Genomic DNA, 10,938 nt, shown 5'->3' on the forward strand with positions numbered 1-10,938 from the left:
CTTTTTTTTTTGACCAAAATGTAAAACTGGCCCTCTAAGTTTCTTAAGATTTCATTTCAGTCCTCTTACTTTGTTTTTATTCATTTCAAGTCCTCTAAGTTTTAGATTTATTCAATTAAGGCCTTCCATCAAAATTTTGTTAAGATTTTTTGAAAAAAAAAATCTGGAAAATATTTTTCAATCATTAATTGAATTTTTTTAATTAAAAAAAATTTAAATATAAATCTAAAAAATTGAAAAATTAACCACAACATATAACAAAAATGGATGGAAAAGTCTTAGTTGAATAAACTTGAAAGTTAGAAGACTTAAATGAACAAAAGCAAAGTTAGAGAGTTGAAATAAAATATGAAAAAACTTAGAGGATCAGTTTTGCATTTTAGCCCTTTTATTTCTTGTAGCTTCAGGACTGCTCAGTGTCCCTTTGAATGATTGTGAATGATTGTATCGAACCAGGCAGCACATACTCCATAAAAGTTTACGTTTCTTATCAATTGTATTTCAAAATTTCACCATCAACAACTTTGTTTATTGAACAGTATCAGTTTTTTTTAATTATTACACCATCTGCTGCTCTTAACTAATTAGTTTACAATATATAATGAAGATCGAAGAGTGAGACTTTACACAACATCAACAACCAAGATTATTGTAAATACCATTTCCCAATTAAAAATTTTGAGATCATAACATCTCAAGTTCTTATACAACATATTTTTGAAATGTTTTCTATCTAGGTGTAATGGGTGAAATGACTCCACTGATAAGTTCAATGGCAGTTATCTCCGATGACACATAAGGATCCTTCACCATAGAGGATGATGATGGTGCAGTCGCGACCTTTTCAGCATTAGTGACCACAGGACCTGCTGATCTAATGTCAGAATCAGGCATCATATGCCATATACTTTCAAGTTCTTGATCCACCTCTGCCATTGAAGGTCTAGCATCCGTCTCATCTTCACAACACTTGAGAGCCAAATTTAAAAATTTCACCACACATTCAGGAGGATAAGATCCCATTTGCCCATCAATGACTGAAAAGATCATACCAGATTTACACTCAACATTAACCTGAAACAGATAGAAACCATTTTTTTTTAATATAAACTACGAGAGATCATTTTATTACATAAATTTAAGCCAAAGTATCCAAAGGATTAAATAATATGAAATATATGCCAAAATGATCATAGCTGATATAGAAGTAAACGTGTGTTTCACATAAGGCTGAAAGTGAAGATTTTAAAAGGATTTCAATTTTTTACTAAAGTTAAAACTAAAATTTGCAAATGAGGATATCTCTCATTTAAATTTGGAAAGACGAGAGATATCCTCATTTGCAAATTTGAGGATATCCTCAAATTTAAAACTAAAATTTGCAAATGAGGACATAACTGAAATTTGTCAAACTTTACTCTGCCCAAATAAAACAAATTACAGAAGAAGAATATCCCTTTCGTGCATGAGCACCTGATAATCATTAGGCCTCTATAAATCCAAGGCAAATAAGTCTACAAGATTTTACCTCTCTAATAATGTTTTTGCCATGAGAGATTGGCTGCTTCCCGGTCAAGAGTTCAAGAAATACAACACCAAGGCTATAAACATCACTCTTATCTGTTAGTTTACCAGTTAAGAAATACTCCAGATCAAGGTAACCCTACAAATTAATTCAGAGAATATGAGAATAAAGAAATAGACATCATTTACATCGCCAATCTCATACTATTAAGTTTATTTCATCTAGTTTGAGTTACATTTATTTTTTATTTTTAAAATTTTTGTATGAATTTATAATTTAAACAAATGGTTAATTGCAAAAAACCACCCTGAACTATAAGGATTGCCAATAACCAATAGCTCAACTGACACTTAATGGGATGAAGGCTGAGGTTGTGGATTCAAAACCCATTGGGTATAAGTGTAACTTACCAACCAATATATATATGTGTGTGTGTGTGTGTGTGTGGGAATACATGCACTTTGCATCCCAATAAAACCTTGCAATCAACACCCTAATTGAAACAATTGTGCCAATCTACACCCCCACCATCCAAATAAGGTCAAATTTAATGTTTATGTGATTTGCACATCTCAAACTCAAAGACTCTCATGTGCTTGACTAGGTGAACTTAGAGTTCAATTAGGTCATCCAATCAAGGTATGTGGAGGTGACGAGCAAGTGTTATACATAGCGAAACAAATAAATGGATGCAATACTGGGAAAGCAAAGTGAATAGGGATTGGCTAAGTCATCAAGGAGGAAAGTGGCAAGAAGATGATGTATGAAAAAGATTATACGGTCCCAAAAGATGCCCTTTTTTTAGGGGTTGGGGGGGATGGGGTTGATGAAGAGGTAGTTGTAGACTTAAAATGTTGGAGGAAGTAGTGGCATGGAGGAAGCCTTGTCATAAGTTACCGAATTGGAGGTTGGAGTTGGTGGGGAAAAGGGAAGGTGATTTTGATCCTAGGGTTAGTAGAGGAAGAGAAGGGGGAGAATGTGGAGGGGTTTGAGAGAGAGGCGGCTATGGTGCAAATGAAGATGGGAAGGCCAAATGGATTATGCAATAGTAAGGGATTAAAGCTCGTGCAAGTTTCTCCCAAAATTCATAGCCATAAGCAACATTGAATAGGAGTATATGGACTGTTCCAGTGGGTGTTGCTATGAGACCAAGCAAGAGTGTGCCATGAGATGGAAACAACTTGTTTGGGATTGTGGATTAGGTCAAGCACATGAGAATCGGTTGACATAGTTTGAGATGGAGAGGGAGACTTATTTTTACTAATTTTTGGGTGAGTCTATGATGCAAGGAGTACCAAAATTATTTCAGTTATTCTTTGAGATACTAGGTCAATAAGTTATGGTTCAATGTGCACTTCCTCCTCCCATAATAATGGGATGGAAGGTGAAGTCGTGGGTTCAATACCCACTGGTGCATGCATAACTTACCAATCAAAATAATAATAATTCATTAAGATGCCTGATTTTATTTTGAATTTTGAATTCATTGTGATTGAGGGTTTTATCGGATTTAATTGTGGCATGATTAGAGCATTTAATATTGATGTAAGCCTAGAAGCCCTATTAAAATAATTGCTCTTGTAATCGTTTGATACCAAGTTGATGCAGAACATAGTAAGGAAAGCAAGAAATAAGATACAAAAAGGGAAGAACCACCTAGGCTTCACCACATAAGGGTGCTTGGAATCACCACCAAAAAAGGGAGAATTTTTCATCAAGAAATTCTTATTCAAAATGCAATGTTGTCATGATTACAAGAGCTGCTATTTTAATAGTGCTTCCAAGATTACATCAATATGGAAAATTTTAATCATGCCGCAATTAAATCCCACAAAATCCTCAATCACCATAAAGCCCAAACTAATTCAAAATTCAAATAAAAGTCTGAAATCCGATGTCTCAAATAAGTAAAAATCATAAATAAATGGGTGCCCACACTAACAATTAAAATAGTGGCTCTTGTAATCGTGAAAGTAGTACAAATTGAATAAGAATTTTCATATTAGATAATGTTTCTCTAACTTGGTTGTGATTCCAAGCACTCTTAGGTGGTGATGCCTAAGGTTTACAGGCATATTCTAAGTGGTGAAGCTTAAGATTTGTCCTACTTTATCTTTATTTTCTACCTTTGTCTTACATCGGTCAGGTATTTTAATGAAAGTCCACAATTAGTATGGGTATTTTAGTTATTTAGTTACTGTGGGGGCCTTTTTTGCTATGTTGGGCCGGGTTGGTCCTTTGTGAATGTAGGCCCAAGTGTTCTGGGTTGCAGGAGTCGAGACCGGGCCAACTGAAACTCAACTTGGCCGGTTTGTGCGCGAACTATGCCTCGTCTGCTAGGAGGGTACTTACCGCAGACAGGGTTGTTTCAAAGCTAGTGGCAGGCAGTTATAATTGATAAAGCAAACTCACGTGTTCTGGAATGACCAGATAGTTTTTCTAATAAGAAATGGTCGAACTACAGTAACATTTAGCAATATTATGACAAATAAATAAAAGGGAAAATGGTAACGGAGGTTTAATCCACAGTTTATATAAATAAATTTAGTCTGGCTCGCTGGGGTGAGGCCAAAGAGGAAGAACGCCCCTTCTCAACGCGATTAACCTCCGAGGAAAGGAAAACGGGATTTCTGTTGTGGAGGTTAATAGGTTTGAGAGAGGCGGACCTAAATGGGCACTTCTCAAAATAACTGTACAAAAGAGCAGTGATTCGAGAGGGAGAGAAGGGAAGGGGCCTATCGGTGCATGCCACTCTCACTCGCTCCGTTTTTTCTCTCTTTCGCTCTTACTTTCCTGGTCCTTTCTTAGTGATTTTCCACTTTGATCGTTTTTAGTATTATCTTCCTCTATTTTTCTAAGCAAGTTACAGAGTATTCTCTTTTTTTAAGTTGCATAGTATTGCTCCCCTGACTCTAGTTGTTTTTGCACATGGCAGAGGCGCCCTTTTATAGAGCCTGCCGAGATTGATTCTTTACTATTCTACCCTCTAACCGTTTTTCGTCTGGTCTGGGTGCACTCGCAGACCCTTACTACTGTTTGCGAGCCCCTCTGTTACAGACACAAACAACGTTTTGTCTGTTAGTCCGTCGCGGCACCTTGTCCTGCCGCGGTGATGTTTCTCTCTCCTATCCCTCATGGCATGCACCTATTGGTCCCCACTCAGCTTTGCCTCTTTTGGGTGATATGCCATCCCAGCAGGACGTATTCCCCAAAAGAGTCTGAGCAGAGACCTCAAAACAGGTCTTCCCCTCTCTCTACCTTCAAACCATGCCCTCTTACCTCCGACCCATAACCCTACCATGCCCTGTATTGGCTGGGTACAGGCTGGTGGTGTCTGGGCCTTGCGCGTGGTTTATGTCTGAAGGCTGCCTGCCGTTCATGCATCTGCCGTGGGCAGGGGACATTGCTTGCATCGCCTGCTGTCCGTTTCTGGCTTCCTGCCAGTTGCTGCTCTGATTTCCTGTCCCCATAAGGCCTGGGCTTTGCCGAGTACTGGGCCTTGTGTTCCTTTTCCATCCAATTCTTTTCCCACCATGTTGTTTGGCCTTTCCTGTCGTGGTAATTTGTTCCTGCTAGGCCTCTTTTCATGCCTGCCATTCCTTTCTTTCCCCCAGTGGCTTAATATGGCCACTAGTGTTCTTGCTCGTGGGCTCCAGCGTCCCTCTCTTTTCACTTGGGCTTATCCGGCCCATTTACTTCTTTTGGACTTCCTTGGTCCATTTACTAATTTTGTATCCCATGGGCATTTACTAACTCAATTGGGCTTCCTTGGCCCAATTTTCTCATTCTCATCCTTGGGGTTCATGGGCTTGCCATTATCCCCTACTTTCTTTGTTTACATTGTCTTGGGCCTGCGGCAGCCCATTCTTACTTTTTCATAACATACGTTGCCCATGGGTGTCTTTTCTTACTTTCTGGGCCCATTGGGCCCACTTACTTCCTCAAGACCTATTTATTCATGTTATGGGCCTGTGTCCTACCCTTCCTGCCGCTTGGGCCTAAAAGTCTTATTTCATACTTGCCACTCTTATTACCTGCTTTGCTGGGTTGGGCTGGCTTTACAGAAATGACCCTCAACAGTTACTAAAAAGAGTAGATCCATCATTTTACCTTTCGAGGGGCATGTGCAAATCACGAGTGACCATTAACCTTAACCCTAATTTGGATGATAGGGTGCCTATTGGCACAATTGTTTCAATTAGAACGTTGATTGCAAATTTTCAAACTTTGTGGTGTGCAAGTACCCCATAGTTTAGGGAGGTTTTTTTTTGCAATTAACCCTTAAAACAAAAATGGAAATGGACAACACTATATTATCAATTCATTTTCATTGTTTTTCCAAGAAGGGTTAAGAGCCTAGGCTAGACAATCAAATGTTGAAACATATAAAAATTAAAGGCAATTAACATGTGGCACTTGAGCCATAGTTGGAGAACACTGATAACAAAATCAGTGATACAAAGGGGGAAGAACTCACTCATCAACCTAGACACATATGAAGTTTATAATTCTATTAGTTAAACAACAATTATAAGAGTCTTACTGGTGTCACCTATTATTAAGAAAAAGAAAAAGAAAAAAAGAGTCTTACTGGCGTCCCCCTCACAACAATGGATACATGAGCAGGCATTGTCCCTTCAATATCTGGAACTGGTGCAAGTCGTGAAAGTCCAAAATCAGCAACTTTTGCCATATACTTAGAGTCCAATAATATGTTGCTAGCCTTTATATCTCGGTGAAATATAGGAGGATTGGCTTCAGTATGTAGGTAGAGGATGCCCTTAGCCGATCCTAGGGCAATTCTCAATCTCATTACAAAACTCAGAGGTTCTTTACACTTAGCTGTATTATTGCACACATGACCCCTAATAAGCTCATTAGGATGGGATGCATAATTTGAAAATTAAAATGGTTACATTTAGCTCCAATAAATAAATAAATAAATAAATAAGACAGAAAAGAAGGGGAGGGGGGGAGTGTAATGTTGCAAGTTATAAATTGCAAGTTTACTTGCATTCACACGCAATGAGGAACACCTAGAAAATACTATAGTGAGATCAGGAAAGGCAAGCTTAAAGAATGAACATAAGGTGTACCAGAAAGGTGATCCCTTAAAGTACCATTTGACATAAACTCATAGACCAACATCTGCAAGCAAAACAATACTTATGTGAAGCTCTTCCCAAGCAAAATTTTCAAAACATATTAAGCAACAGAGACCAAGAAAAGGTAGTCCCTATAAAGCCACACAATTTTGCAGGGGAAGAAATACTGCTCATGAAGAAGTAAATGAAAAACTATACTATCTCAAGTTCACTGAGAAAGGACATATTTAAGTTTTTAATCCATTTCTTAGAGCCAAATAATACTTTAATTATGAACTCTGTATATGCTTCTCCATTATTAAGCAACAAATTTGGCCAAATATCATATGTAATATCTCTAGATTGAATTTGATTTCTTCCATTGTTTGCAACTATTCAAAGTAGCTATATACTTTTTTTGATCATTTGATAGATATAATGGGAGAGGGGGAATTTGAAGTTTTGAACCCTTAACATCTTTGTTGAAACACCAAAAAATGCCAATTGAATTATAAGACTTTTAGCAACTATTCAAAGAACTTATATACACGATTTTGCATATTTCTTTTTCTTTTAAATTTTTTTTTTTTTACTCTTACAACTTTCATATTCATTTGGTTTAATTGCATCAAATTCCTAAGTTGATGGGAATCATCTCCTTGTGTACCTAATGATGAGACTAATAGATAATCCAATCTTTTATTGATTATATATATAGGTTTGGGTTTAATTTACATTTAATGTAACTTTAGGCAATGTTATACCAGTAAATATTTTTTTATGGCAAATTTTGATAAGTCTACTATTGGATTAGATTTTATTCTTATCCCTTTCATTCTAGTAAAATTTCAAGATGATTCTCATCTACAAAATGTTCAAATCTCAAGTTTTTTATATTTTAAAATTATGTATAAAAGATTATTTTATGGATCAAATAGTAAACAACATTAGATTCACAAGAAATTTGGCGTGCGTGTTAAGAACATTGAGAATATGTAATCTAACTGTGAGATTTCTAAAATAAGTTCTTAGGTGGTGCAATATTATTTAAATATACACCAGGTATAACTTGATCCTAACACATATATACATGAGAAAAGTACCTGTTCACCTTCTTCATCACAATATCCAATCAAAGACACAAGGTTTCAATGATGTAACCTTGACATAAATTCTATCTCTGTCAAGAACTCCTTTTCACCCTGCAAAGATCCCTCTCGTGCACGTTTTATGGCCACAACTGTCCCATCAACTAGAATGCCTTTATAAACTTTACCATACCCTCCTTTGCCAACCTGAGTGGACTTGTCAAAGCTGTTTGTAGCCACGGCCATTTCTCTATAAGTGAAATCCTTCACATCATCAATTTTTATGGAGGTTGTAGACGCTGCATATTAAACATAGGTCCAATGTTAAAATAAAAACATAGTGATAGGTGATGCACAAAAAGATGCAGTGCCATTTGCTATAAAATACCTGATAAAATTATGCACTGATTATCAGAACTTTTTATTTATACTTATAAGCACATACACACTTACAAGTCAACAGCATTGTTAAAATTGTTGCTGACTGTTTGTTCTTCAACTTATATATGGTTTGAGCCAGAATGCAGCCAGGTCTTATGGTATTTTTTATTCATCTTTAAATGATGCTTCCAATCACAGGCCAGTCCAAACTTGGTTGAAGTTTGCTTTATAGCATTAGCTTAGCTGAGATACGGATAAGATTAGACCAAGCAGGCTGAGGCCTTTATAATTGGACTAGTATCAGCCTGGCCCAATTGACAGGCCTAATCAGGATGTAGAATGCAAAGTAAAAAATCACGACAAATATACCTGAAAACCTTAACTTCACAAACATAAGATACTCACAACGACGTCTTCTCGAAAGTGAATGGTACTTCCCCACACGCCTTCTCATTATCAGTAGAGTAACAACTGCAGACAATGTAACTGCAACTGCAATAGTCCCCAGTACTAGGCCAGCCAGTGCGCCTTTGCTTAAACCAGAACTTGGAAAATTGGCACCATCTGTGAGATTGGTGAGAAAAATGAAAGAAGGGAAGATGTGACTAAGACATAGTTCATATATCCTTGGGGTCAAGTGATAAGTGAGAGGGTGTGAATTTGAAGCTGCTTTCTTGATCAATATAAAACACAACTTAATTTTCCAGAACATTAAAATCATCTTGAACTCAGCATTGCAGTTATTAATTTATGTGCTAGATCACAGCGGTACAACTGTTTCTGTTCATACTGCTGAACATAGCATTGCCATGGTGAAAGCAATAAACTGCGTAGATCAAGCCTTTCTTCAACGTTGTTGGCAGGAAAAGAAAAGGTGCTCTCCACTTAAATGTGCCACCCACAGACATATCACATGTAACTCAGAATATGAACACAAAATTTTTGTATATTCTTGGATGAATCCTTGATATCCTGGAAGTGTAAGAAGCAACAAGTGGTTTCCAGGTCTTCTGCTGAGTCCGAATACAGAGCAATGGCCACTGTTACAAGTGAGATTGTTTGGCTGCTTTCATTGCTTACTACATTCGGTATTCATCATAAACAACCTGCTGCACTTTATTGTGACAGTAAAGCAGCCCTTTATATTGCTGCCAATCCAGTATACCACGAGAGGACCAAGCATATCGAAGTCGATTGTCATTTCGTTAGAGAAAAAATTCAAAATGGAGTGCTTAAGACTTTTCATGTTCCTACAAGGCATCAGTTGGCAGACCTGTTTACAAAGCCCCTAGCACAACGACAGTTCCTATATCTTCTTTCCAAGATGAACTTCATTAATATATATAGTTCATCTTGAGGGGGAGTATTAGAGCATGACAGAACAGAGCTTCAGGTACAGAACAGAGCTTCAGCTACAAGTCGTTTTGTATAGATAATTATAGAGCTACAAGTAGTACAGTCTTGATGTAATTAGTTAGATAATGATAGACACATGTTAGCTCTGTATTGGTAAGCTTGTTAGTTAGTTAGATTAGTCAGTTAGCTTCACCGGGTGATTCTCATTGTATATAAAGTACTGAGTTCCTTTTTATCAATACACTGAATCTTTCACATACATATTTTCCCTCTTCTTTCTTTTTCTGGTTCTTCATGAGTTCCACCATTGTTGAGGGTGTATGTGCTTGAATTCTATTAATAATAACAGAGAATAATGCCATGAGCCTAATATTGTCTTTTAAGCATAGAGGACTTCATTGTATAGGTCAAATGAATTAGAGAAGAAAGTTCTACATTCTTCAACTGCTAAATAAGCATTAGTTCTCACATCAAGGAAGCTATATCGCAAAAATATATCAGATAAGGGTTTTGAGACAAACCATCTTTCTCGAAGTCCAGTAGAGGGAAGCTGATAAATTCATAAGGTACAAACTTGTCAGGAGGATTACGAATGTTCCATGTTGTGAATATATCAAACATTCGCTGAAGCTCACTCCTATTGAAGGCATGTGTTTTGTTTTCAGCATCATATACAGGAAAAAACTTCAAATTCATCACCAGTCGAGGTCCTTCTTCCCATGTAAATGAATCAATGTACAGCTGATAAAGAGACAACTCAAGATGAGATGTCAGGAACACCTCAAATTCATGTCTATACGGACGAAAATCTGAGAATCCAGGACTTTTCAACCGATATCCAACAAACTGAGGAAAAGCACAGAAACAAGCTACTGGAGATGTAGGGGAATATTCGCAAGGGGGTGGGCACGCTTGAGCTGGACAAATAGAAGTGGTGTTTGTTGAATTCTGACTGTAATTTTTATACTCTGTTTCAGATTCACAAAACTGGGCTAGGTTGGAGTCCCAGCATAAGGGATTCCCTTTAAGGCTGACAGTTAAAAATGAGACTTCATCACATCAATGTGCTATGTTTGTTACACCTTGCAAAACTAATATTAAAAAGATCACATCCAAAATCTCTAAATCAAGTATTCACATTTTGAAGATGCATTTCATTACAAATGACGTTCTATATGAAACTAATTAGAAAGTGGAAGTTTGGAAGGAGGCATAGAAGCAAACCCGACAGTGACATTTGGAGGTATAGAAGAGTTGCTTGTAAAGTTTATATTTGAAAGTTTATTATACTGCAACTCCCTGCAATAACAAAGAGCCAAAGAAATAGCTTAGAAAGTCTAGTACGAGAGTAAATTTATAAAGTTAACCCAGAAGATTATACCTTTTAATTTTACTAAATTCTGTACTCAGAACAAGGCATCAATTGATTTTTCACCATTAAAAAAAAAATGCTTGAGAGCATGAACGGACACACACACACCCATGCGAAAAGATGATATCACTT

The 10,938-nt window shown here is 36.9% G+C and overlaps 1 pseudogene; it reads right to left on the minus strand.

Moving 5' to 3' along the window:
• Positions 1–471: 471 nt before the first annotated feature.
• On the minus strand, positions 472–10,671 carry LOC136061231 (probable LRR receptor-like serine/threonine-protein kinase At1g06840; annotated as a pseudogene).
• Positions 10,672–10,938: the final 267 nt, after the last annotated feature.

This window comes from Quercus suber, unplaced genomic scaffold, assembly GCF_002906115.3.
Source record: "Quercus suber isolate HL8 unplaced genomic scaffold, Cork oak 2.0 scaffold_190, whole genome shotgun sequence".
In the NCBI taxonomy this organism is placed as follows: Eukaryota; Viridiplantae; Streptophyta; class Magnoliopsida; order Fagales; family Fagaceae; genus Quercus; species Quercus suber.